Here is a 27,139-nt window from a genome sequence, read left to right as displayed (position 1 = left end):
CAGCACCATAGGTGACACCCCATTGATGGCAGCATGCTCCGACACAGAAGACGGGGATGTCGAAGTCAGATCCATCCATGACCTGTCCCAATCCCCCTGTCTGTCCCATCCCGTACAACATGAGGATACCACGCAGGGGCACCCACAAGACGACGACTGGCCATCCCCCACAAGCCCTGTGGCAAGGCAACATGAGGTCAACAGCCCCTCTGTGACACCCCCGCAAATGGCCATGGCCCAGCAGAGGCAACAGTCCCTCGACCAGTTAATCGTGCAACAGCAGCAACTGGCCACGCTCCTCAAGGACCATGCCGATGAATGTGGGGGCACTAAGGCAGACATAGAAACATCAACTGAGACACTTAGGGCAGAAATGGAGAGAGGTACAGAGACACTAAGGGCACAAATGGAGAGTAGCACCGAGAGCCTGAGAGTCCAAATGGAGAGAAGCACAGAGAGCCTGAGGGGGGAACTGCATGCGACGTCCAAGGACGTATGTGCCGAACTTGCCGCAGTGCGCCGTGTGCTCACTGAGCTCTCGCAAACCCTTAGGGACATGCATGGACGTGAGCAGGCAGAGACATCATCCGTTGCAAGTTCCGTCCAGGGCAGCCCCCAACGTAGATCTGGGAGGAACCTGCGCTCCACAGGCAGGGGTGCCCCTGATACCCGCAGAGGGGGCTTGCAATAGCGACTGCCCACTGACAATGAGCATCTTTGGACACTGGTGTTCGGCGGGGAGGTAGGAGGGTGGAGGGGGTGTGTTGGGCTCACTTGGGTGGCGGGTCGATAGGGTGTACAACATGATATCACATATGCCATATACAGTGCACGATCAACCAATGAGATGTGTGGACATTGATCTTTGTGTACTAGGCCATCATAGGCGTACAGTCCATATTGTGCATGTCCCAGACACACACAGTGCCACGAGTCCCGTGTCCATGTATCAGCCACCAGGCGTGAGTGCTAGAAGCATGCATCAATGAGATGCTGACGAATGTCACGGCCCTCCGGTGCCTCGCAGACTCCTTGAGGTGCTGCCACATCCCCACCCCCATCATGACCATCATCAGGTGCTTGCAGTTCTGCGTCAGGGGGCATGGGCACATTTCTACGTACGCACATGTTGTGGAGCATGACACATGCCATGACCATCTTTGCAACCTTCTCATGGCGGTACAGGAGTGCCCCGCCAGACCTGCTGAGGCAGCGGAAACGACCCTTCAGTAGGCCGAATGCCTGTTCAATGACTACACGGGTACGTGAGTGGGCATGGTTGTAGTCCTCCTCATGCTGGTCCCGTGGGTTCCGGACTGGTGTGAGGAGCCATCTCTTCAGTGGATATCCAGCATCACCTGTATGTGGACGATAAACGTATGATGTGGAATGCCATTGCTACGTACGCACCCCCCCCCTTCCTGCCAGGTCATTGCCGAATCACATACCCCACATTATCATGCATGTAATGAGACTCACCGAGTAGCCAGGATCTGTTCCCTGCGTGTCGCTCCATGTAGCGTGGTATTGTAGAGTTCCTCAAGACCATAGAATCATGGGTTGATCCAGGGAATCGGGCACAACAATGTGTAATGATCCTGTTGGAGTCACACACCATTTGTACATTCAGGGAATGGAATTGTTTTCGGTTGCGGTACTGGGCCTCCATGGCATGTGGGACGACCAATTCCACATGGGTGCAGTCGATGGCACCAATGCAACCCGGTATGCCGGCAAGTGCATGGAATCCCACTTTTGTGTTGGTAATTTCCTGCTCCGAGCGTGGTAGAGAGATGTAGTCGTCTGCGTGCTGCAGGAGGGCATCGAGCACTTGCAATAGTGTCCGTGAGAACAGTGGCTGAGAAATGCCATGCAACTGTCCGACTGTGTGCTGGTAGGTGCCTGTGGCCAGGAAGTGGAGTACAGACACCACCTTCAGTAGGGGTGGGATGGCGGTTGGGCTATCTATCATGCTGACAAGGTCAGCCTGTGTCATGTCCACAATGGCGGCTATGGTGTCCCGGTCCAGACGGTAGAGGGTGTGGATCTGCTCATCAGTGAGGTTGAACGGATGTGCTCGGAGGCGTGGGATTGCGGGCTGCCTGCGTGGTGGTAGTGGCTGTGCTGGCGGCCCTTGCTGGCCCTGCCTTGCCCTCCTCCTTCTCCTGCGTCTCCTCCGTGCGGCCGGTTGTAGTTGGTGTTCGTCTTCTTCTTGGAGTTGGAGTACTTGCAGTGCTATCAGGTCCCCCAGGGCCAACATCGCGAGTCCTGCCGGTAGCATTTCGGTGTGGTTGTGGGAGGAGACTGGGTGTGCAATTTATGTGTTTTCAGGCTGTATGGCCTCCACCTGTGGTGATTCATTCCACCTGTGCAAACTGCTCTCCCCTTTGGCCGAGCACGTCCCGCACACAACGCTGCAATTCGAGGAATGGCATCTTGCTATTGCAATCATGTATTTGTACCCGATGGCCGTGTAACATTGGTTGATATGTTCATTCTGCTGTGGTCCCATTGTTTCACATACTATCTGTGCAGTCGCGAACAGACTTGTGAAGGGTCAGTGGTACGTAGTACTCGAGTAACGGTGGGCCCTCATGCATCACTGTACCGAGTTGCAACGACGGGCGGGGCGTCCCATTTGTGGGTGAAGGCAGTTGCCTTTTTCACACACAGCCGCACTAGATGGATTAATTAGTGATTTCAAACGGCCACAGATGCCTCTTCGACGTGATGTTGCAAATGAGGAATTCGAAGGGCGGCGCTTTCGGTTTTCAGCTAGCGGCGAGGAAATGCCCACAGGTCTGACTGCAAATATAACGTTCTATTGTTCAATGTCCTTGAGACAGGGGCCATGGCGAGGATGCAATGATTGATATGAATGGTTTGGGATGCGCAATAGCGACGTGGGCGATGAGGCCGGATGTTCCCAAATACATGTTACTTCACTACACTGGAATTACGGGCTGGGGCACTGTGGATTTTGCAGGCTGCATAACGCACAGACTCAATGGATATTTCTAATGTTATGTGAGTAAATATTCAGGCGTTTTACTCCCGGATGAGGGAATGATGAATGGATGCATGGGCAGGTGATTTGATACAGAGTTTGCCATGTACAGGGCTTCTTGGAATCTATCCGCCTCCCCTGCGCTATGTGATGCAGGGCTGCCATAGTGGGACCATCGTCTATCTGGCCTTGTTGAGCCCTCCCTGTCTCGACGCGCCCTCAGACACTTGTGTCCATGCACGTTACCAATCCCATCTGATGGCTTCTGTTTTGACAGACGCATGCACAGGTACACTCGTTTGTGATGTTGTTTACACCTCGATATAGATAGTTATGAGTCGCAAGTGGTTTCTGGGTGGTGATGAACCTTTGGAGTGGGCTAGCATGCATATGGCTGTGGATTTAGTGTGATCATTGAAGTGAGTTGTTCGAAAGTAGTTCTGATGGCCATTCTATTCTTTTTCTTTTCTTTTGGTTGACAGGTATCTCCTCCCCTTTTGCCACTGCCATCTGTATGCCACTCCTGCAGATGGCTTTTACTCCCGACACCTGCTGCTTCGTGTTAATCAGTGGAGCAGCATTACGATCTTATGGGACGATCGCCAATGGGCCACATGCCCTTACGCAGTACAGGTGGCTCGGAGCAACATTTCGGCCTTTCAGCTGGACTAGTGCCTCCCCATTGGGCCGGCCCTGCGGTTCTGTGCGCTTCCATGTTGCCTTTTCGTACGTGAATGTGGCTCTGTGTACCATGATGGAACAGGGCGTCACACAAGTAGTGGCTGGTCATTTCTTGCGGATGCAGCCCACAATGGTGAAATGTGTTTTGGAGTTCATGGCCTAATGGCTGTATGGGCTTGGTGATTTTGTTGTGCATTAAATTTCTATTCTGATTTGGCCCGTGTAGCGTTCTTCTTTGCAAGTGATGTGGCATATTCCTATTTGGGGAGCGATGTATTGGGAGGAGATCTGCATTGGGTTCCAGCTTCGGAGTTTAGTTGCGTGGTACTGTACTGGGCGCGTTTGCCTACGAAGCCCAGTGAGGTCAGGGATGGGGGCTGCCAATATGACTGTTTGAATGTTGTCATGCTCAGGGGCGGGGGATTGGGTTTTGTGTAACAGATGCCGGTCAGCCAGGTGGACTGGTGGAATGATGTGATTTTCGGAATATTGCTGGTCACAGGTGCCTGTGTTTGCGTGCGTTTCGGGGGGGGGGGACTGTGGTCATGTCCATTGGATTGGCTTCTGTATTCGTGCCATCTGTGCCCTGCAGCTCCCATTGGCCCCTCTTGTGTTTCTTTTGTTCGTTGGCATGCATGGGTGACTTGTACATTTCACTGGTTGCATTGTGACTTCATTGCACCTACGGGGAGTTGTACTTTGTGGGCAGGGAGCGGTGTACAGGCACTCAGTGGGGCCGTTTACGGTTGATTCGCGATGCCGTACTTCTCACCATGGCGGAATGGTACATTCCGCCATGCTTGATGGCGTTAGGTACATGTCCGCTAGGGTCGGAATTAGCGTACCCTTGCGCCATGGTGGTGTTTACGGTTTGGCATGGCGCGCGCGCGCGTGCTTGGTGCAGTTAGCGTTGGCGTTCACTACGGTGTCGCTAATGGCTTCGTACTTTGCGGTGACGGGTCATAGTCGCACCGAGCGCTATTCGATGGCGGTATTGCAGTTCCGCCATCGTTTTTTCGATTTCCGCAAGGGTCGTAATGAGGGCCACTGTCTTTAACCCCTGCAAACGCAATGTGAATACATTGTTGCTCCTTCTGTATTGCTATATGGTGCTACTAATATGTTTCAAAGCTAACTACAACTGGATACTTGCTCAATCTGCCATGCCCTTCTAAAACTGCTAGCATTAGGCCTGCCTGCCAATATGTTTTGCACAGCCTAAATCTCTTCGCCTGTCTAGGATGTTGCACTTGCATCCCAACACCTATCACCTATAAGGTCATTTTCAGAGTTCTTGGTGATAGTTCTTTCCTGACACTCTGTTTCTGCAGTCTGATTTGTATTAATTGCTTGCTTTTCATTTCAAGCAGATCCAACTGGAAGGAACACAGTGGAGTACATTATTGAGAATATTCATGATATCTCCCACATAAGCTGCTTTATCTAGAACAGTAGGTTGTGTGGCGTCCAGTTGAAACCAGGGCACAGAAACCACAATGTGATGGGTAGGATTGAGATCACTTATGGGGACATATTCACACGGTAATGCACTGGGAGATACCGTGATTTAGTAAGAATCACACCACTTTTTGATAAAGTTACGAAGCAAGGATTTAAACCAGAATGAATTGAGACATTGATGTGCTTGTTGCTTTCGCTGGTTGTTAGATAATACCATAAAGTCCTAGCTGTTGCTATTTTTGAAGGCACTACAATAAGATGGGTAAGCAATCCATCTGTGCTTATCATCTGATGAGAAACATGTGGCAATGTCGCAATCATAATGGCTTGCCTGGAGACTAGGAACTATGATTTGAATAGATGAATCAAGGTTTTTATTGCTCCTACAATAAGTTGGCTCTGTTTTTAGCTTGAACAGGTGTACACATAGGGCCTCATTCAACAGTGAGGTAAAAGTGGCAGTGATTCTATTGCTGCCAAAAATGTAGCGGTAACAGAATTACCATCACTTTTTTACCATAGGCGCTAAACTCGGAAAGAGGCCCATATTGCATTGAAATACATGGTGGCACACGACATGGGCAGATCCAAATCTTCTTTGAGCAAAGGTTAATTCATTTTGAGTCCTGATGAAGTGCTTTTGGCCAGGAAACACATGCTGACGTCAGCACAGCAGCGTGCATTTGATGTAACTAGAGCTTTTCTACCTGTGCAAAAATGGATGCAACAAGAAATGTTGCAAATACTTTAAACATTATCATTTGACAATGCGAGAACGGTTTCAGCAATTTAGCCTTTTCTGGATTATACATTAATTTTGAGTTTACTATGTTTCCTTCGGCCGACAAGACTTGCTATGCATGTGTAATCCTCGTTTTAAGTAAAAATTAAGAATATGTGTGCATCATGAACTTGTATTTTATAGATAAATCCTTGTATGGCGATCAAAATGAACAACATTGCAAGTGTTTTTACAGGTAGTGCATTTACAGCGGCTGAAGGGAAACGAACATAGACTGTCTATCCGTGCACACTGACGCACGCAATCAATCCCGAAAACCAGAAAAAAGGGCGTTTCACGTTTGCGTTCATGCTGATTGGCTGTAACCTAGGAGGGCGTGTATGTACACAAGGGGAGGTCTGTTAAACTGGCGCCTCCCTGCTCACAAAGCTGTGTTTATGGTAGCGAAAAAACGTCAGCACAAAAATGTCCTAGCAGCTGCTGAGTAAATAGAACCAAGAATACAAGATTTTAAATGCAGGTCCTTCCCACACAGACAAATGTGAGTTTTTATATTTGTAGTGCAAACATTCTCCAGGCGCGCGCCATCTAGCCCCAGGACTGCTTCTGGGTGGCGGGAACAAGTTCGCTGCAATGGAACAACACACGCTCTTGCTCTTTCAAAAGTGAAAGGTGCTCCATGCCAACCTGTACCCCACTCTGCTGCATCCAGCAAGAGTGCAATGTGAGCTGTGGTGTGTAGGTTGATTTGGGAATCATTCTGTTTCTATAGTACTACACTTTACAGTAGCTGTTTTTGCGCATTTTTGCGAGTTTGGTTGTTTGAAGAAAAGAGGAAATACTGTCTCTAAATACGAGCAATAGTTATTGGGAATATTTTTGAAATGCAATATTTAACTTGTGCATATGCTATTTATTTGCAGGGGCGGGGGACATAATACTGCCAACTGAAGGTAACATGGGAAGAGGGTGGGGGTTTAGTCAGACAAGAAAAGAAAAACAGCACATGCAACTGCCCTTTATGTGGAGTGGCACATACAGGAGCTGCATTCTTAAAGATCCAAAGAAAAAGATTTTCAGGGTAATTATTTCAACAAAAAGTAATTTGCATTCAGGGAACCACTGACATTAGCACGTAGGCGCTGCCAGGGCCGTCACATGTAATTTTGAACGTTCATGAGACAGAGTGGAACACTGAAAAGTGAAGCAAAACCAAAAGGTCATGGCTGGAAGGTTTTGAATCAATCATAACCACTGGCACAGCTTTGGGGAATCCTCCAAACCATCAGTTTTCAGCCTGCTAAGCCATTTCAGAAGGGGAAAGGCGATACGCAAATCAGGCTTGGTCCCACCCTAAAAGGGGCAGTCCAGCATGAACTGCTAGGTCACATCCTGTCTGCAGGAGACCACAAGCATCCCCAGACATGTTTTGACCCCATTGGGCATCATCAGTGAGGAGTAGCTTAGGTATCTAGACCCAGCAGGCTCAGCACCCACATCTGGGCATACCTGCCCCACTCGGGGTGACTAAAGCAAAACCAAAAGGTGATGGCTGGAAGGTTTTGAATCAATTGAGACCACTGGCACAGCTCTGGGCAATACTCTAGACCATTGTTTTCAGCCTGCCAAGCCATTTCAGAAGGGGAAAGACCAAATGCAAACCATGCTTGGTCCCACCCTCGAAGGGGCAGTCCACCCCGAACTGCTAGGTCACATCCTTTCTGCACGAGACATCAAGCATTTCCAGATATGTTTCGGTCTCATTGGCATCATCAGTGAGGAGGAGCTTTGGTCTCTAGGCTCAGCAGGCATGGGACCCACATCTTGGCATACTCATCCCACAGAAGTTCAAGCCATTCAGGGAGTAAATTATGTTCATAACCTGAGGGTTTATAGGCTACCACTGCCATAGTATTAGATGAGGCCGTTAGCGGGGGATGTTTGAAGGCCAGATACAATTGTCTATTACTGGCAATGCATGTCTTCTGAGTAAATCCAGATGATGCCACTACATGGTTTGTTTAGTTGACCCTGGACCAGGAATTTTAGCAACTGAGGATAATCCTGCCAAGAACTGTGAAATAGCTAGGGGAGAAACTTGTGATATCTAGGCATCTATGTTTGCAATCTTCAATAAGGTTTCTTGTGTTGTTAGCGTTATTTATCGCTGACCTGGTATTAAGCTGTCCTAGGTGAACATTTTTCTGAGCCTCATCACAAGCAAAACAGCAAAAGTTACTTGAACTCGGCGGATACTGCACGGCACTTATACATGTGAAAAAAGATGTTAAGTTTAAATCCATGGGAGACAGCAGAATGTGTTCATGCACATGGCTGCAGTAAACAAAACACATTATTTAGCACACAGAAAACCAACCAGTTTTCGGGAGGTGAGGGACTTAGATGCCTTTGGGTGGGAAGAGTTAAAAGTGGTTGTCTCTAACCCCTCTGGTGGTGGTTTTGCTGTATGGTGGAAATAAAATGTGTTGCAGGCTTTGGTGCCATGTGGGAACGAATGGATGTGTTTTATAGGTAGAATTAGCATGTGGTAGACCGTGTTGAGGAAGTATCATCAATGTCACAGTGATTGGAGGTTGCAGGCGGGTTACCCAGGGGTCAGCTGTGAAAGGTCACCACCTGTTTCTCGGGTTCCAGTTAGGATGTTGAAATAGCAGTTTATGGTCTGGGAGAGCTGCTAGTTTCAAGCTTCCAGTAGGATTAGCCACGTGCCTCTGTTTAGGCCGACGGATGCTCTGGGAAGGACAGTTGAAAGCATCATGAACTAGCCAGGTATGATTAGGAAGTAGAATAGCAGGTCTCTGGTTATGATTGACGTTTATATGCAATGGTAGGTGTAAAGATTGGAGGGGGTATCTGTACTTTTTCCCTGTATATGGTTGGGACAGAGGCTCAGAGCACCCCAGCCACGGTTCTTTATATGGTATTGATTCCCACGCTAAGTGTAGTTGGTACAGTGTGTTTATTTCAGTGTAGACTCATAGTCTTCATGGTAGTCAGCCGACATGTGTTTCAAATTCGGGGGTCTTTATCAAGGCTGATATTAAAATCACACATATCCATCAGTTTTTCGATATATGTGGCATTGGTGAGGTAAGTGAAATGGGTTTATCAGAACGTGAGTAAGTGAGTTTAATTTAGGCATATACATTTGACATTGCAGCATAAGTTACATCACATTGGTCGTTCATGATATGTACATATGTTAATGTTACATTAGTAATGGACAGTGCCAATTCAGAAACCGGGAGAGAAGAAAAAGAGGGGTAAGAAAGAGAACAGGAACGGGTTAGATTCGTAACCGTTTCAGTTTCTCAGGGAAGTGTATTGCTTAGTGTTGGTTTTACCTAGGTCTGAGATTGTCTTTGAGCTTTTTGGTCCACTTGGGGTTGGATCTATCCTGTGTGGTCCCAGTCTTGGGTCCTGGAATTGCCTGTGGCTGATAATGCGATAGTTCAATTAGGTAAGGGTGTTGGTGCATGTGTTAGGCCTTCACTAGTAGGAGCACTCCCAACAAACGCTTGGCAACAAATATCCGGCACAAGTGGATCGTACCACCACAAAGGAACTATTACGCCTCTAAAAGTCACCTCACAGGATATCACCCACCGCCTCACAGGGCTCTATTTTGAATTTAGACCAGCCAACAACGGAAACACCTAGATATATGAGTTAAAATGGACCATCCCGCTGCTAATCTAGTTACTCGCCACAACTGGGTTGTAACACAAATCAATATGTATTATAGCCAAGTAGACCTAGAATGAATGACAATCTCATGACTAGCCACAGGCCACCACAGGATAGAACACCATGTCCACCAATACCACTGGCACCACGTTGGCCCCGGGAAATCACCACACAGCACCCAAGCACTGGGCTGATACCATTACCCTGACCTAACACATGCAACAACACCCTTAGCTACCTTACCTAATTGAACTATCCCATTCTCAGCCACAGGCAACTCCAGGATTGAATCTCATAGGTTTTTAGTAGCGCAACTTCACCATAAACTCCCTTTAACAAACTTTTTTTATTAGCACGCAGACAATATACAAAGATGGAGTGTAAAAAGCAATTTCTCAGAGATGGCTTTACACAGAATGTTGCAAAGTAAGAATTTATGGTCGTTCACAGTGAAGGTCAGCTGCTTCCATTTTTTGCTTGCGTGCCGGAGTGGCCCACGACTCGCACTATAAGATTCTATTGTTTTTTGACCTTGACAGACAGGGATCGTGCTAAAAGACTTCTTTTGAAGGAGGGTTGCAAAAACGTAAGACACGATAAGGATGAAATTTCTGAAACAAAACCACTTTTATATATTATATCACTATGAGAAAGATCGTTGGCACAGACGGAGTCGTATTTTGGGACTGCATTACGCATAGACAATGGAAAATGCCAATATAATGTAAGTAACCCTTTAGATTATTTTATACCGGAATATAATAATAATAGCGTGGCGTTAAAGCCCGGTTAAGTTGTACTTGTTCGTTCAATGTGGCATATTGTTTTGCACCGCGCACTATCACCGCCGAAGTGGTCCCCTGTCGCTTAGAGGGCTCTGAAAAAGGCAGAGAAGAGAGGGTGGGTTAATGGGAATAAGTTAACATACTCCGTTGCACTATCCTCGCTACCAAATAGTTTCACGCCCTAATAAATAAAATGAATATTTTTAAAGACGATCGGCTGGTGACACTAATTTATGTTTTTTAAAACAGGTACATTCTTCCCTTCTGTCAATGCCACGATTTTCAGACCCCAGCCGATGGTTTTTTTAACTGCCAGGTGCAGCTCCATGTAAGCAACTTCATGACCCTCACCATTTTATGGGACAATCGCCAAGGACCAATATGCCCTTACGTGGTACTAGGGACTAGAAGCAACATACCAACCATTATGGTGGTCTAATGCCTCATTGTTGGAGCAGCCTTCCGATTATCAGTGCGACCATTTGCTTCTTTTATCATAAACCAACCGCCTGTGTACCGCAAAGGAGCAGCGCGTGGCTCAAGATGAACTTTTGCGGATCGACAGCAAAGACAAATGCAAATTGCTGAATATTCTCTAAACATTTGATGTCAAATAAATGTACTTTATGAAATGTAGAATCTGGCTGTTTGCTTTTAAATCACAGTTTCATATTCCGAATTGTGGCGCGCTGTGTTGTGAGATGATGTGTGTTGTTTTCCGGGTTCTGTGTAAAGTCGCTTAAGACTGGAGACGACTGAGTGCGTTTGACTACGCACCCTGTAACGTCACGGAGAGAGGTGGGGAATATGAATGCTTTGATAATGTCAGGTTTAGGGGCGGGAGATATGATTTAGTGTCGCAAAAGCAGGTCAGCCAGGTCGATGGGGCAAGTGATAGGATTATCACATAATGTCGGCGTACAGCAGCCTGATTTATCGTTTGTTTAGTGGACAAAAAGTCGCGGAAGGCCCATAGGAAATTGTTATATCAGCAGACATAAGGAGGGTTCTTAGAACACTTTCAACCTGACAACGAACAATACGAACAGCGTTCTCAGAACACCCCCATTTTGTTTAATTGCAAACATTTCGGGACACCGCGAGTGTTCTTAGAACACATTCAACTTGCCAGAGTACAATACAGACAGCGTCCTCAGGACACCCCCATTTTGTATATGTACGAACATTTAAGGACACCGCAAGTGTTCTTAGCTCAATTTTAGCTTGCTTGCAAACAAAACTGACACATACTCCGTCCTCAGAACACCCCACCATTTAGTTTATTTAGAAAATTTCAGAACAGCCGTGTTGTCCGCAGACAAATCGAACACAACAAAAGCTTCTAGCACATAAAGAAAACAGAACATTGAACCTATCTCATACTCCCCCACCCTCCCCAAACACTCTTACACACCAACACACTCCACTAAATACAATTTATAATCCAAGTTTCACCGCGCTGTCCGCGGTCGTCGGCGAATGCAAGATGGCGGGCGCCACAGAAAATCTGATGTGTTCCACGCCCCACACCGTCCAATCAGATCAGCGAACACGTCGCATGTCCGCAGACATCACGCAAGCCGCTCGGCTAATAGGGGCGCTGTCCGCGGAGCGAACCGGGAAGTCCGTACGCGTAACGAACAGAGATATCACAAATTTTTTTGTCTTACGTTTTGGTCATTTTTTAAAAAACTACTGGACGTATTTACACCAAATTTTCAAAAGCACGCTTTCGGGACCAGGCCCCAGCTCCTGCCGCAAATTTGGTGTAAATCCGTCCAGCGGTTTGGGCTATAGGCGTGCGCAAAGTTTTTTCCCATTATGTCTATGGGAAAAACACAAGTTTTGGGACCCCCCCTTATAACTTTGCCCCCCTGGACCAAACCTCTCCAAACTTTGCAAATTCAGAGTGGGCCATATACTTTTTTTGCAAAGTTTGGTGAGGATTCGTCCAGAGGGAGCGAAGTTATAAGCCACCCAAAAAATGCTCTTCCTATGGAAACACCAACTTAACCATAACTACATGGACGCTACCGCGTCCATGTAATTTCAAACTAAACCATTGCAAGGTAGCCAGGACCTTTTTTGTAGACCTACCAAGAGGTGTGGGCTTCACCTCCACCAACCTGTGACCTCGCACAGATATTTTCGGACAACTAAGACTAAAAGTGGAGCTTGGCGCAGGAGGTTTCACAAATAGGGCCCGCTTTCTTCTTTTTATACGGTAGCTTGGAGGAGCAACCAAGGCTTAAGCTCTCAGGAGGTGATGCAGGCTTGTTCTTAAGTACAGTGAGCCCCAAGTTCCCACAACGGAATATCCACACACTATGTCAGGGGATAACACAGCTTCTTTATATAAAGCTTCTTTATATAAAATAAGGTTCAGTGATATATATACGTATGAATAATAACACTTTGTACTCAGGCAGTTGCATTCAAATAATGGCAATATGATATAAACTCTATGTTGTACCACACTAGACTTAAAAGGATAGTTTGCTCGGGCATGTATTTTTAAGCATACTGTAATCGATCTTAAAATTGTTTCCTATGCATCTTACCTTAGTTTTCCTCACTTTTACACATGCAAAAACAACGGGTTAGGTGCAGACATCTTGTGCTAATCTTATCCGTTGATGCATCGCCCTAAGTTCAAGTGCCCTTGCGGCACTAAATCATATCACCCGCCCCTGAAGCTGACATCACTAGACGCTTACGTCCTTTTCACAATACCAATGCACGTCTCGTGTAAACGTTCTCTATGCGCAAGCTACTGACGTGTCTCCAGTACATTTCTCTCGTTTATTGCAGATCAGAGTGTTCATCGCTTATGTGTCTTTCACTCAACTAAAAAACAATATTTCTCTATGGCCCAAACCGTTCTGGCTTGAATGGGTGTTCACTTTTGTAATCTGTCTATACTTCAAAGCCCAAGTACATTTTTTCAGAAAGTTACTTTTCTAAGAGCAACTATGCCATAGAATTTAGGATGCATTTTCGACTAAGGTGGTACACTTATCTGATTAATTCAATTAAAATTGTCTGTTTCTCTTTCACAGGTGGTACAGGCTGGTGGCCTACCATTCATTTACATGGTGGGATAATGGGAGGCTTCGATTCCGCGTTCGACGACTAATACCTGCATGTGTCATTCGAGCCATTCGCGCCAAATTCCCCGGTGACAGCGGACAGTACAGGGGTATTTCAAACACTATGTTGCAACCACAAATATACAATTTGTAGTTTGTTTGTGCCATCAACACCACCAAACTAAATAAAATATCAATGAGCATATACAAACAGTTGTTTAAATTATTCAGTGAGTCAAGAACACGCTCAATCGTCTAGGAGGGTCATGAAAGAATGGTTGGTGCCCTTTTGCGCACGCCTCTTACCCATCCTTCCCCCCTCCAGTAGCGGGTGGCTGGCAACGCTCAAGGTGCAAAACACCATGTAAAACTGAAAGGGATCCTCCAGACTCCTCTCTTCAAGACCTCGCACCAGCAATCAACATAAGTTTGTGTCCTTTCAGCCGTGTTCGGGGCCTTTTGAGCTCGCCTCATGCCCATCCATCCCCCCTCCAGTATCAATGGCAGTTCACACCTATGACCGTGTGCTCCCAAGGGGGCTGGGTGGGTGGGAACACTCAAGTTGGCGAACACTGTGTACACCTCAAAGGGATTTTCGCACAGTGACCCTTGTTCACATGGCCTCACCGGACCCAGTGTCTCCAGACTCCCCTCCTCAAGACCCAGTCCCAGCAATCAACATAAGTTTGTGTCCCTTCAACAGTGTTAGGGGCCTTTTGAGCTCGCCTCATGCCCATCCATCCCCCCTCCAGTATCAATGGCAGTTCACACCTATGACCGTGCTCTCCCAAGGGGGCTGGGTGGGTGGGAACACTCAAGTTGCCAAACACCATGTACACTTCAAAGGGATCTTCCGCACAGCGATCATTGTTCACATGGCCTCTCCAGACCTAGTGTTTCCAGACCCCCCTCTTCAAGTCCATCCATCCCCCTCCCTCCCTCCCCAGTATCAATGGCAGTTCGCACCTAAGACCGTGCGCTCGCAATGTAGCTGGGTGGGTGTGGAAGCTCAAGCTGCCACAAGCTGTGGAATCGCTAGCCTCTGTGTAGCATTGAAAATACACATTACGCATCATACAAAATTATGCAGATTCTTTGTTTTTGTGTTGGCAATAAAAGTCTATGGGCCTCATTACACGGTAGGCGGTAACCATGGCGCTATTAGCGCCATGGTTGCCGCCGGTATTTTATGGTGTCCGCCTTGGTGGATGGCTGAATTACCACCCGACTCCAAGGTGAGCGGGGGCGGTAATTCCCCATTCACCAAGGGACTTCCCCATTCCCATTTTTGCCCCCATAGGGCATAATGGGAATGGGGAAGGGGCTAATTATGGTACTGCAAATTGCGGTACCGTAATTAACACTGAGGTCCCTTTGCGGCACCCTACTTTAACAGCTGGTAAAACCAGCCGTTAAGGTCGGGTCCCATAAAGGGAACTCGTAGTAAAGCGGTAAGGGTTTACCGGGACCGGTGCCCTTACCGGTACCGGTAAACCCTTACCGCCTAACGTGTAATGAGGCCCTATGGCTTTTATTAAACCTAACAATAAAAAGCCAAACAGGACTTTCAAGTCCATGTGTTGGGGAGCTACATCTTGTCTGGTGAGCACTCTTGCACTTGCTGGCAGCTTCCTTCCAGGCCCATGCCGCCACACCTGAGTGCATCCAAGGCCGCTTTCGTTCACTGAAAAGACCCTTGCTCTTCTAAACCTCTTTTCGCACACCCTTGTTGCTAGTATGTTTGAAATCCCTGTATGGAATAATTCCATCCCATTTACTGATAGGTGTGTTCCATTTTTGAGGAAACGCTTTGGGTCAGAATAGACTGCTCCCACCCGAATGTGGTAGTTTGCTTCTTGACTCTTTGGTCCACTTTCCTGTCCTACCCACAAAGGAATGTCCTCCATATATCCTGATTTGTATGGTTGCTCTTATCTGTTAAAAGATATTCCTTATGTTAGCTCTGATCTTATACATCTTGTGAAACAATGTGATTTCCAACCTCCTACTTGTGTCCCCATGCCTCCACGCCATGCTGATGTGGCTGCGACTATCCTGAAAGAATGCGTCCCATATTCTGTGATATCCGTTGTCCACATGGCCAGGCCAGACCCAGTCTCCTGAGTCCCCTCTTCAAGACCCCGTCCCTGCAATCAACATATGTTTTTGTCCATTGAGCAGTGTTCCGGGAATTTTGCGCTCACCTCGTCCGCATCCATCCTCCTCCCTAGTTTCAATGGCAGTTTGCACCAATGAACAGGGTCGTACTGTGCCATACGTTTGTCTCAGGCACCAGTGAAAACGTGCACATAGTTCAAAGACACTATTCTTTCCTTTTCGAACACCGCTTGAATATTACCCAAAGGTGAGTATTTTGATGAAAAGGTGATGCAAATTGTGCATTTTACAAAATATATTTTCAGCAACAGTGTTCAGTACTACTAGCTGCATATTGAAGTGACTCATCAAACTGGCCCACATGGCCCAAAAAAACGTTGGCCAAGTTCATTAAAAAAATGACGCACACAAGCATTTTGCGTTTGTGGTTCAACCCTGGCCCTATTTCCCTACATGCAGTACGAGCAGGCCTATGATTGTGCACTCGCAAGGGGGATGGGTGGGTGGGTATGGCAGATGTGAAACATTGGCATTGAGGCTTAGTGGGTGTCAACGAACACATCACACATTCACACACCCACTTTTCTAAGCCTTTATAACACCTTGATATTTACCAGGAGAACATCTCTGAGATCGACAAGGTACATCACCATTGAGCTACCTGTTCCCCAGATACCTGTTCCACGGCTACTTGTTCCTCTGCTTGCTGAATCGGCTCATTTGTTCATCCAAGAAAGGGTAGGTCACCTATTTGCTTCTCTATGTTCATCGATCGCTGCTCTGAAAGTGTCTATCGATTTCCACCTAATGTACCCAGTATTCTAATGTTCCTTTATCTCAAAGACTTTACCATTATCGAATGTTTGATGTATTTGATCTCAGTAAATAGCACATTGCATTACTATGCATTATAATAGAATGGAATGTTTTGTGGTCCATGTTTGCAAGCATGTTTTCTTTTGATGCTTGAAAGTTCATTCAATGGACGAGTAATATATTACGATTTGCGGTATAACAATCAATTCAGTAAGAAAGTTATCTCTGTGTTCATTCGACTAGGCTACACAGGTTTTCTTTCTTTCTTTAAAGCAAACTTTACAGATAAAGCTGTGTAATAATTGCTTTATTCAAATTCATACAGTATTATTTGTAATAATTAATTATGTTTTTTTATACAGATCTTAGAGACTTTTCAAGAATGCCTTCATGTATGGTTATCGGTTGCCCTTCTGTGAGCCATGCCAAAACTCAGGGCATGGTCCTGCATTTTCTTTTTTGAAGGATATTGAACATATGGCTTGACATTCCCACCAACCCTATGACACACTCTCGGGTTGATGGCCTAGACGCGATTAACCTCCAACCCCACATAAACGGCCCGACTCACTATAAAGGACACACACTTGATGCCATTTTCAGCTCCCACAACCTGATACATCTAAATCGCCCCACCCCTATCGTCTGGTCCGATCACTTAATTGTTTCTTTCGCCATTCGCTCACCCAACCCACTTCCCGTACCTGAACCTCCGAATCTACGCAAATGCTGGAAGAAACTAATAATCCTTCCTGACCTAGTCGACGCACTCCTTCAGTCTCCTCCGCCTACCTGCCTACTCAATCAACTAACCCCGACGTTTTTGACTCATGGCTCAACACCTCACTAATGCACCTCACACCCTCTTGCAAACCATCAGCCCGCCGTGGCCTTTTCCCTAGATGGTTCACACCTGAATTGAAGACCAGTAAACAACTATATCAATACCTAGAACGGAAATAGCAGAAAGACCAACCACCCCAGAGCAGATCCACCTTGGCCCGGCACCTTCATCAGTACAAAGCCGAAATCCGGAAAGCAACAAAAAGCCCATTACAACTCGGAAATCCTAACCTGTAAAAAGCCCAGCAAAGAACTTCACAAAATCATCACCGAATTCACCAAACCATCATGAACCACCACCGTCCCTAGCACCTCACAGTCACTGTGCGACTCACTTTCTCTCCACTTTTACACCACAGCTCTCAAAAGAACAAACACTCTAATCAATAAACTAGCCCTCTTACACCCGCCAGGCAACCCACCCTCATACCGGCCACCCACCGCCTGCGACCACTACCCAACCAACATTCGACTCCTTTAATCCAATATCAGCTGACCAATTTCTCAAACTTCTCTCTGCCCGCAAACCATCCGGCTCTCCGCTGGACCCTTGCCCGGCCACAGCCCACAAAGAAATGTTTGCATCTACCTGTGCAGGAGAACACGCAAGAACCATCATAAATGATTCCCTTTCCTCAGGAATTTTTCCCGACGCATTCAAAACGGTTCATGTCAAACCTCTAATAAAAAAAACCTTCCCTTGACCCTCTGAAGCCCAAAAACTACCGCCCCATCTCAAACACCAGGTTCCTTGCCAAACTCATAGACCGAACTGCCTACTCCCAGCTAAATGCCTTTGTCGAAGCCAACAATCTCCTAGACCCCGCTCAATCAGGTTTCAGAGCCCGACACAGAAACCGAAACCACCTAACCTCAATCTGGGATGACCTTAAAAACATGGCAGACTCTGCGGGATGCGCCACATTAATCCTTCTTGACCTATCTGCTGCTTTCGACACAATCAACCACTCAATCCTCCTTGACCGCCTCCACTCCCTAGGAATCCGTGCAACCGCTCTCAAATGGATAGCATCCTTCCTCAATAATAGGAATCAAATAACCCTACTCTCCACCTATTCCTCCCAAGCACGACCAGTCGACACAGGAGTTCCACAAGGAGATTGCCTATCAGCCCTCCTGTTCAACCTCTACATGGCCACCCTGCCACGAATAATTCGCTCACACAACATCCTGTGCTACAACTACGCTGATGACACTCAACTAATTCTAAAACTCCTGAACTCAAAACCCAACTGCCGACCTGACCTTGCTTCCTGACTCCTCGACAAAGATCTCTGGATGACCACAAACCATCTTTTGCTAAACACCCCCAAAACCGAAATCATGGTATGTGGTAACACCGAACTTCTTCCACACCCACTACCCTGGCCATCTGCCCTGGGCAACTCACCGACACCCTCTAATTCAGTAAAAAACCTTGGATGCACCCTAGACTCTGACGTAACACTCTCGTGCCAAGTCAACAACGTCTCAAAGTCCTGCCACTACCACCTTAAAACTCTCAGGCGCATATTTCCATACCTCTCCTTTCCCAACAGACTCTCTGCGGTCCAATCAATTGTTATATCAAGACTGGACTACGCTAACCCCCTCTATCTCGGAGTCCACGCATACCAACTGACTAAACTGCAATGAGCACAAAACGCCACAGCCAAACTGCTACTAGCGCTAGGCCCTAGAGACCACATCTCCCCAGCCCTCAAAACTCTACACTGGCTTCCGGTTGCCCAAAGGGTGACCTTGAAAACCTTATGCATTTCTCATCAAGCACTGCATAAAACCGGACCTCAATATCTTCAAGACAAACTAAAACCCTATCACCCTACACGTACTCTAAGATCAAGCTCAGCCGGCCTCCTAGTCATACCAAAAACAAACTCAGTCAGGTTAGGCGGATCATCATTCTCAGCCTTGGCCCCCACGCTGTGGAACGCACACCCACCCCACATCAGACTCACTGAAGACCTTTCTGCAAATTACTGAAAACTTACCTCTTCCCCTAAAACCGACCCCATACTCAAACTAACTCAAACTGGAGAACAGCATCTAAATGACTTTTGCCCAAATTCTAGATCATAAATAGTAATGCAGCATCAAGATCCGAGTGAGAAATCAAAAAGTAATAACCTCTAAGGTTAGCAAAAAAAGGACAAACAAAATAGAATGAGTAAAAAAGATCATACCTGCAAAGTGGATAAAAAGTTGTACGAGAGCAGTAAAGTGTCTGAAATTAATGAAATGGACGAAATAAATGTAATGGACAAGTGGATCAATGTGGACGAGAGGAATAAACTAGATAACAACAATTCAACTAACCCAAACTACTAGATAATAAATAACAATAAAACAAATAACAATACAACATCATGATCCAAGCGAGAAATCCAAAACTAATAACCTCTAAATGTAAACTAAAAAGGACAAACAGAATAGAATGAGTAAAGTGAATCAAAGCAGTGAAGAAGATAAAAAGAATAATTTGTATGAAAGCAGTAAAGCGGTTGAAATTAATGAAATGGATGAGATGATTGCAATGGACGAAAGGAATAATGTGAAGAGGATGGAAAGATGAATACAGGAGACGGAGGAGTACACAGAAAGATGACATGGAATGTAAGAGTGCATGGTATAAATGGAACGAACAGTATAGATGATTCGTGTACATGAGATGGGTGTAGTGCAGGGGAGAGACGGAGAGCACGGAACGGATCGAGAGCGTGCGACAAGTAACATGGGCTGAACCTATAATGCAGGATGAATGAACTAAGTGAGTGGAGCAGATGAAGTCAGTGGAGCGGATGAGTCTGTAGAGCGGATGAGTGTGTAGAGCGGACGAAGAGTGTTGTGATGTTGAGCAGATTTAGGGTATGGTGCGGGGCCAGAATGGGTAAAGTGGTTGAAAGGGACCGGTGAGGTGGTTGGAAGGGACGGGAGTGCGTGGAACGGATCGGAGTGTGTGGAACGGATCGGAGTGCATGGAACTATTGGAATGAGCTCCATCTCAAGCACCTATGGTAAACCACCATATCACATCTCCACGCTTACTCTCTTCTTTACACCACCACTCAACTAGAACACAGCGATACTATGACACCCTTTGGTATAGCTGTTCTCATACCACCATATGCCTCATACTCCCCATTACCCTAACTAAACACTGCTGGTTATGCACCCTCCAGCCTAGGTCTTCTCCTCAGGCCTAAAGCAGCCAGAATCGGTCTGTTAACAACCTGCCAGAACGAACACATACTCTAGATCACTCAACCACCACACCTACCGCTAAGAAGCAGTTATCACACAAATGCCCACCAGCTGCACACATATCCGGTGCGCACACACACCTTATGACTCTCTCTATCCGTTCTACTGACTTGAACTTCAGTTCCCGAGGGCGTTCAACCTACCAGCGCCTTGAGACCATACCAATGGTATATAAGGCGCTATATAAATGCAAAATACCATAACATAACATAGTAAGAAGATGGATAACAAATAGCAGTTTTCCAGTGGCCAATATTGAAAGTAGAGCCCATGCTGTCTTGGGAGACATGAGGGCCAATCGATTCCGCATGTACGAACAATCAAAGTACACAAAAAAGCGTCGCCCCAGAATTCTTTGTAAATTGCTTCCAAATACAATTCTATATACAATATTATCTATGATCTCTCGATTTATTTAAAGTAGTGTATTGAAAAGGTAACTTCATGAACGTTTTAGAGTTTTTGGTGTTTATTTCCACCAAAGTTGTATTAGTCAAGTTTCCATAGTTACCAGAATCACCAGAATTTTAAAATGTTTCACTTTAGTATACTTTATCTATCCCCGCTTTCGGAAGCCTCTAATAAATCAGTGAAATGTGACCCTCGGTAAAAACTTCCATAGTGCCCTCCCTTTAAGTGCCAAGGACGAGGTATCTCGTCCTTGGGATTACCTCCCCAGTGCCAAGGACGAGATAGCTCGTCCTTGGCACTTAAGGGGTTAATGAAGGAGAAAATGTTAGAAGGCTTTGCATGGTGAAATACTGAAATCACCAAAAAAGGCCTTGGCACTGGGGGTAAAACCCATGGCAGTTAAAAGGTTAAAAGTCGCATAGTGTTTTTCGAAAGGTGTTGGTTGACATGTCCTTCTTTAAGTAGAGCACACTGATGGAAGCACAGACCCTAACCAGTGACAAAACCACTGAACACATTTGTAATACTAATTTACCTTTTCCATTGTATTATTGTCAGACAATAGTACAATGGAAAAAGTAAATTAGTATTACAAATGTGGTGCATCCAACACTCTAAAATATCACTTTGTGCAAGTTGGTAGGGCTCACCATTGGGATACTAGACATGTCACTCGCCTATCAAGAAATTATATTGTACTAGTGCTTTATATGCGAATTAACAATACATGTAATGTAAATCCTACAAATGATAAACTTTGAGACTGAAATGCATGTAACCTTGCACTGTTTGAAACTTTTCTGAGTCCTTCCTAATGCAGAATAGATTACAAATGAAACATTGCACACAAACTACTTTTGAAGGCAACATTTTAATCACTATGTTTTGCAGTGTGATCTCAGATCAAGTCCATGTGTCATCTCGGAAGGTTATCAGGTGAAATCTGCAATGTATATTATGACCAAATAACGTACACTGTTTTCGAGGGTATGTTTGTACTAATTTTCTATTTTTGTTGCAAAAACAAACCTTATAGTATATGGTTCATAATCATTTTAAACTACTTTGTCCGGAATTGCACTGCACAATGAAACATGCTACATTTCAGTACGATGGACATTACATTTTTTTTAATGATTATTCTCTCCAAGGAATGTACTCAAGATGTGGAATTAGAAGAGGCACATGGACCAGAGGTATACATAGCCTAATATGAAATACAATTGGGCATCACATTGGATGATTGGGAATACATTTTTATAATGTTGTCATGTTTTGGAGTCCATCAAGTTGGTTCTGTTTGTATATTTGTACATAGGTTTGAGTGGAAATGAAATTAGCTTGATTTAAACCATATAAAAATGGTCTTTTATTCAGCTTGATGTTGCGGTAGTCAAAGAGAAGGCCACGGTTTCGAAGTCACTTAAGAAAACAAGTGGAAGAACAAACCAGTTTGTTTTGGAGAAATTATTAAGCTGATGTTTTAGTCATATTATGTTTCTAGTTGGAAAATCGTATCTTCTGTATGTGTGCTATACATTGAGCATGTTTTCTATAAATCTGTCAGAGGCCCAGAAGGAAGAGGAGTATACAGACTCAGACAACACCTGAAACCAAAGATGCCGCTTGCCAAATGGATTTCACAATGGAGCAACTACTATTTGAGGCGCAGCGTGGTCCAGTCAATATTCAGACTTGTGATGCATATGTCCAGTGGCCGGAAAATTCATGAAATCTCACCTGCGAACCTTACAAAGCTACCATGGACCATTGCTACTTTGTGCAAACCTGACCAGATGAAACTGAAGATAATGTAGATGCATTGCAATTGCTTGCAGACCCTTTGACACAATATACACCCTCTAAAAATGTTGCACCCAAAAACATTAAATGTTACCTGTTTCTCCAATTCATGCAGAAATATCACATCCTGAAGTAACAGAGGCTGAAGCTTCAATGCGATTGACTAAGGATCTCAACTTCAGTTTGCCTAGTTTTGGGGAATTGTCCACCACCGTCAAGTTGCAAAACACAGTAGTGCAAGACAATTGGCTATTAAAGGAGCAAAAATACATTGTATTCAACAGCTGCCTGCTAGAGATTGTACAAATACTGAAATGTGATCATACATTAAGAGGGAACATATGCATGGAGCCATTGGTGAATGTGTCTCGTGTATTACAAGGCACCAACCTGAAAATCTCGACCAGCTGTGTCCACCTCCATAATACATTTTCAGGGTCTGCTCAACCGATGCTTGGCAAAGTCCCTGCTGGAAATTTACTTTGTTTGGCAGCTTTACCAATCAGTGGATTGACTTTCAGTAAGACTTCCAGTTTCTGTCAATTTGTAAGACTTGAGTTCCTTGCTAAAGCCCAGCACCACAAATATCAAAGGGAATTCTTATTCCCCGCTATTAGTCATGCCTGGCAACTCGAACAGATGTCAATGGACAGTACATTCTCTGGCAAATGTTTCAGGCTAGCTGGCGACGGACAGTGTGACAGTGCAGGATTTTCTGCTAAGTACTGCACATACCACTTTCAAGACATGGAAAGTAAAATAATTGTGAGTTTGGTCGTCGTTCAGGTCTCTGAATGTACATCCTCTGTGGCCATGGAGAAACATGGTCTCATTAAATCCATCGAACATCTGGAAACCAGGGGAATGCAAATAGACCTGATAGCCACTGACAGGCACGTTTCAATAGCCAAGGCCATGCAAGAGTAGTTTCCACACAATCGGCATCAATTTGATGTATGGCATGTTGCCAAATTAATCAATCAATCAATCAAAAAATTACAGCTGCTGGTAAAAAGAAAGGGTTAAGAAGACCTTATAAGTGGTCTCAGTCTATCAGCAACCATCTTTGGTGGAACTTCAAAACTTGTGAAGGATCTTTAGAAATTCTACTTGAAAAATGGCGTTCATTGATGCACCATTGTTCCAACGTACACTCATGGACAGAAAACCAACATTTCCATGAATGTGCACATGGACCTTTATCAAAGGAGAAGGAACGCAAGAAGAAGTGGCTGGTGCCATGTTCCCCTCCACACAAAGCACTTGAGAAGATTGTGTACGATAAAACGCTTTCAAGAGAAATGAAGGGATTCACCAAATCCTGTCGTACTGGAGATTTTGAGGTGTTCCATAGTATGTGCCTAAAGTACAGGACCAAAAGGTTGCATTTTGGCATAGACGGTATGGAGGCCAGAACAAGACTAGCTGTACTTGCGCACAACGAGAACGTTGGGCGGGAACAAGCGAAAACTGCAGGAACATTCGAGATGCTTCATTATCTCATGCACTTTACAAAAGGAGGCAAACAATAGGTGGCCAAGCCAATATACCAGGAAATGGATTTTGAATTTGTGAGAGATCTGACATTAACTGTGTTGGTCATGCATACTCGTGGAATGGATCCTGATTTTGTTCCAAGAACACATACATTGCCACAAAACATTGCAAACAAGCCTTGTCCGCCAAAATCAGAACTTGTTGAAAGGTTGACTTCCAGATTTAAATGATTTGTAGCTGTCTTCAAAAACTGCTCACAATAACATTTTAGATATGTTCCCCAATGTTTGGACATTGTACAGAAACAATCTAATGCTATTACACTTACAATTACAATGCCAGATATTGTATTACAAAGTAATTATTAACGCCGATATAATTGGGTTTATGGTGCATCTTTTACCTTTTACCTGGTATATCTTTTACCTTTCCTTCACTTATATTGCTTATCCTCTGTCTAGAAGACACATGTCTGGGGTTATTTGTACTATTGTTCAGAAGAAAATTACCATAGCGCTTCGATGCTGGAATGCCCATTTGGGTGGGAGAAAGACTGATAGGCAAATGGATATTTCCCATCTGTGAAAGGTACACTGAGGCTTGGTGTCTGTCAAACCCTCTGCTAGACCCAAACCCCATGCACACATGCCGTCCATGGCACTTGCGCATATGGCTCTGTTAGGTAAGATTTTCATAGTAATGATAAATCTTCCTGACCAATGTCAACCCCAGAAAATTTAGCTTTACTGGTGGTTTATTTTTTCTTATACGTCTGTGAGTGGGAACCTTTTCCCACACTCACAGAATTTTTTACTCTTTTTATGTGTGTGATTTTCTGGGCTCTGCATGGTGTCTTTTAAAATGTATCCTCTTTGACAACCTTTTTGCAATAAGTGCCTGTTGTTGCTCGGTCGCCCTAGGGGCTCCACTTTTAACTTTATCTTGCTAACCTTGAGAGAACAACAGTTTCCAAGGGTAGAAAGGATCTTTGGATCCCTTTTTCATTTTTATTAAGTGAGACCAGCGCCCCCCATCCACCTTATATAAAACATTAGTTTACTTACCTAAGAAATGTTCTGCCATTCTGGAAAGTAGATATAAGGTTATTTTACTCACCTGTGAATTGGTAGTGCCTCTTCCACACAAGTAATGCTGTTGGTTTCACTTTATTATACCTGTTTCGATAATTGTATAAGTGTCCCCCAACTGGATTTTGCTTCCCCTGACTTGCTGTTAGCCTGTCTGGCATATGTCTGCCTTAGGTTTTACCTACCTAGAATAACTTTGGGTCATTCATAAAGTGTAACACTGGGTTTTGATTTACCTGGTCTGTTTTAGACGGACACAAAAAGAGTCTTAGGTTACACCTGCCTTTAAGTTGCTTATAGGTCCTGTAAAAAGTGTATAGTCTTAACTTACATTGAGTGTAACTGTGTTATCCTAAAATAAGTTTGAGTTATTGTTTCCCTTAGATTGTGAACTGAAAAGCAACTGTAATTGAATATTGCTCCCCATTGTCCAACTCCCCTAGAATAATTGTGTTGTCTTGAATCAGAGTTATAGGTTTATATTGTGACTAGTATCTGTGTTTCACTAGATCCTAAAAGTATATTGTCCAGTTGAAAGCACTGTGATTCCTTGCTGAGCGTCACAATACAACTGATAGTATCTACTACCCTGATATTACTGAAAGTAATCTAAAAGTAACTATTGGTTTCGAATTCCCAAGAACTCCTGTTAGGTGTTCCAAATAAGGTTATATGCTTTGGTCTGTGGACCTTCAAGCATAGTGTTGTGTTTTTATAAATGTGGCCATATGTAATGTGATAGTACTTATTTCCCCCAGGATTTATCCGGGCCTACTCATATTTAAATAAACCATGTATTTTTACAATACATAGTGTTTCAGTGTTTCTTTGCACATTTGTATTAAAATGTAATTTGTATTGATTCTACAGCCCTCTCTCCCTCCTAAGATAAGCCTGGCTGCTCTGTCTATGCTACCCTGAACTCAGGTGGTACAGCCTTATACTAAGAGTCGAGTCTTGGACTGCCTCCGTTGAATGGTTATAGTAAGCCCTTAGTTGGACTTCAGAAAAACTGTCCTAACAGCCACCCCTAATCAGGCGCAATAAGTCGTTCCAATAAGGTATATGTTTTTTTATATGGACGAACTGAAGTTGTGTCCCGTCGACAATATGTTTTATGAAGGGGGAATGCAAAGGGGTAAAAAGGATGTCATCACAGACATTAAATCTATCCCATGGATTGGCTTCATGGATCAAGCCCTTGCATCCCTTTACGGTTTCCCACTGGCACAACCGATACCATTTACTCACGAATATTCCATAAAGGTATTCGATGTTGTCTGGGTTAGCCTGCGCTCCCCAGCTATTCTCACCTTTTGAAAACTGTTCTGCAGCCAAGGGCACACCCGACTCGGACAGTGGGAACCAATTCTTCATCGCCTCAGACCCCTTCCTGACTTACTACAGCCTTCCCAAGAAGACCCACTTTTTGCTTCACCGGCGCGATTGTGCGCTTTGACGCACAACTGCACTGCTGAGCCCAAGGCTACCCACTTCTTAGGGCTGGACTAGAAAGTTAGGGAATGACTCCGAAAAATTGTCTAAAGCTCCTAGTGTGTTAACCAACCCTCTCTTTACAGGTTGTGGCTGTGTTTTCCTCATTTGTCGCATTAGGAAACGTATTGTATACATGCTGTATAGTAGAGTATTGTGTGTGGTAACTGTTTTCGCATAAGGAAAGTTTACTTGTATATATTGGTCCTGTCAACAATAAATGTATAGATGTCTTTCATATACACTTGTCTAGGAGTAATTTGTGGTTTGTTACTGTGTGTGCTGAATGTGGGCTTCTGATAACTATCAACCCT

This window comes from Ambystoma mexicanum, chromosome 9 (genome assembly GCF_040938575.1).
Source record: "Ambystoma mexicanum isolate Mex_15411 chromosome 9, UKY_AmexF1_1, whole genome shotgun sequence".
In the NCBI taxonomy this organism is placed as follows: domain Eukaryota; kingdom Metazoa; phylum Chordata; class Amphibia; order Caudata; family Ambystomatidae; genus Ambystoma; species Ambystoma mexicanum.
This window is presented reverse-complemented; position numbering follows the sequence as displayed.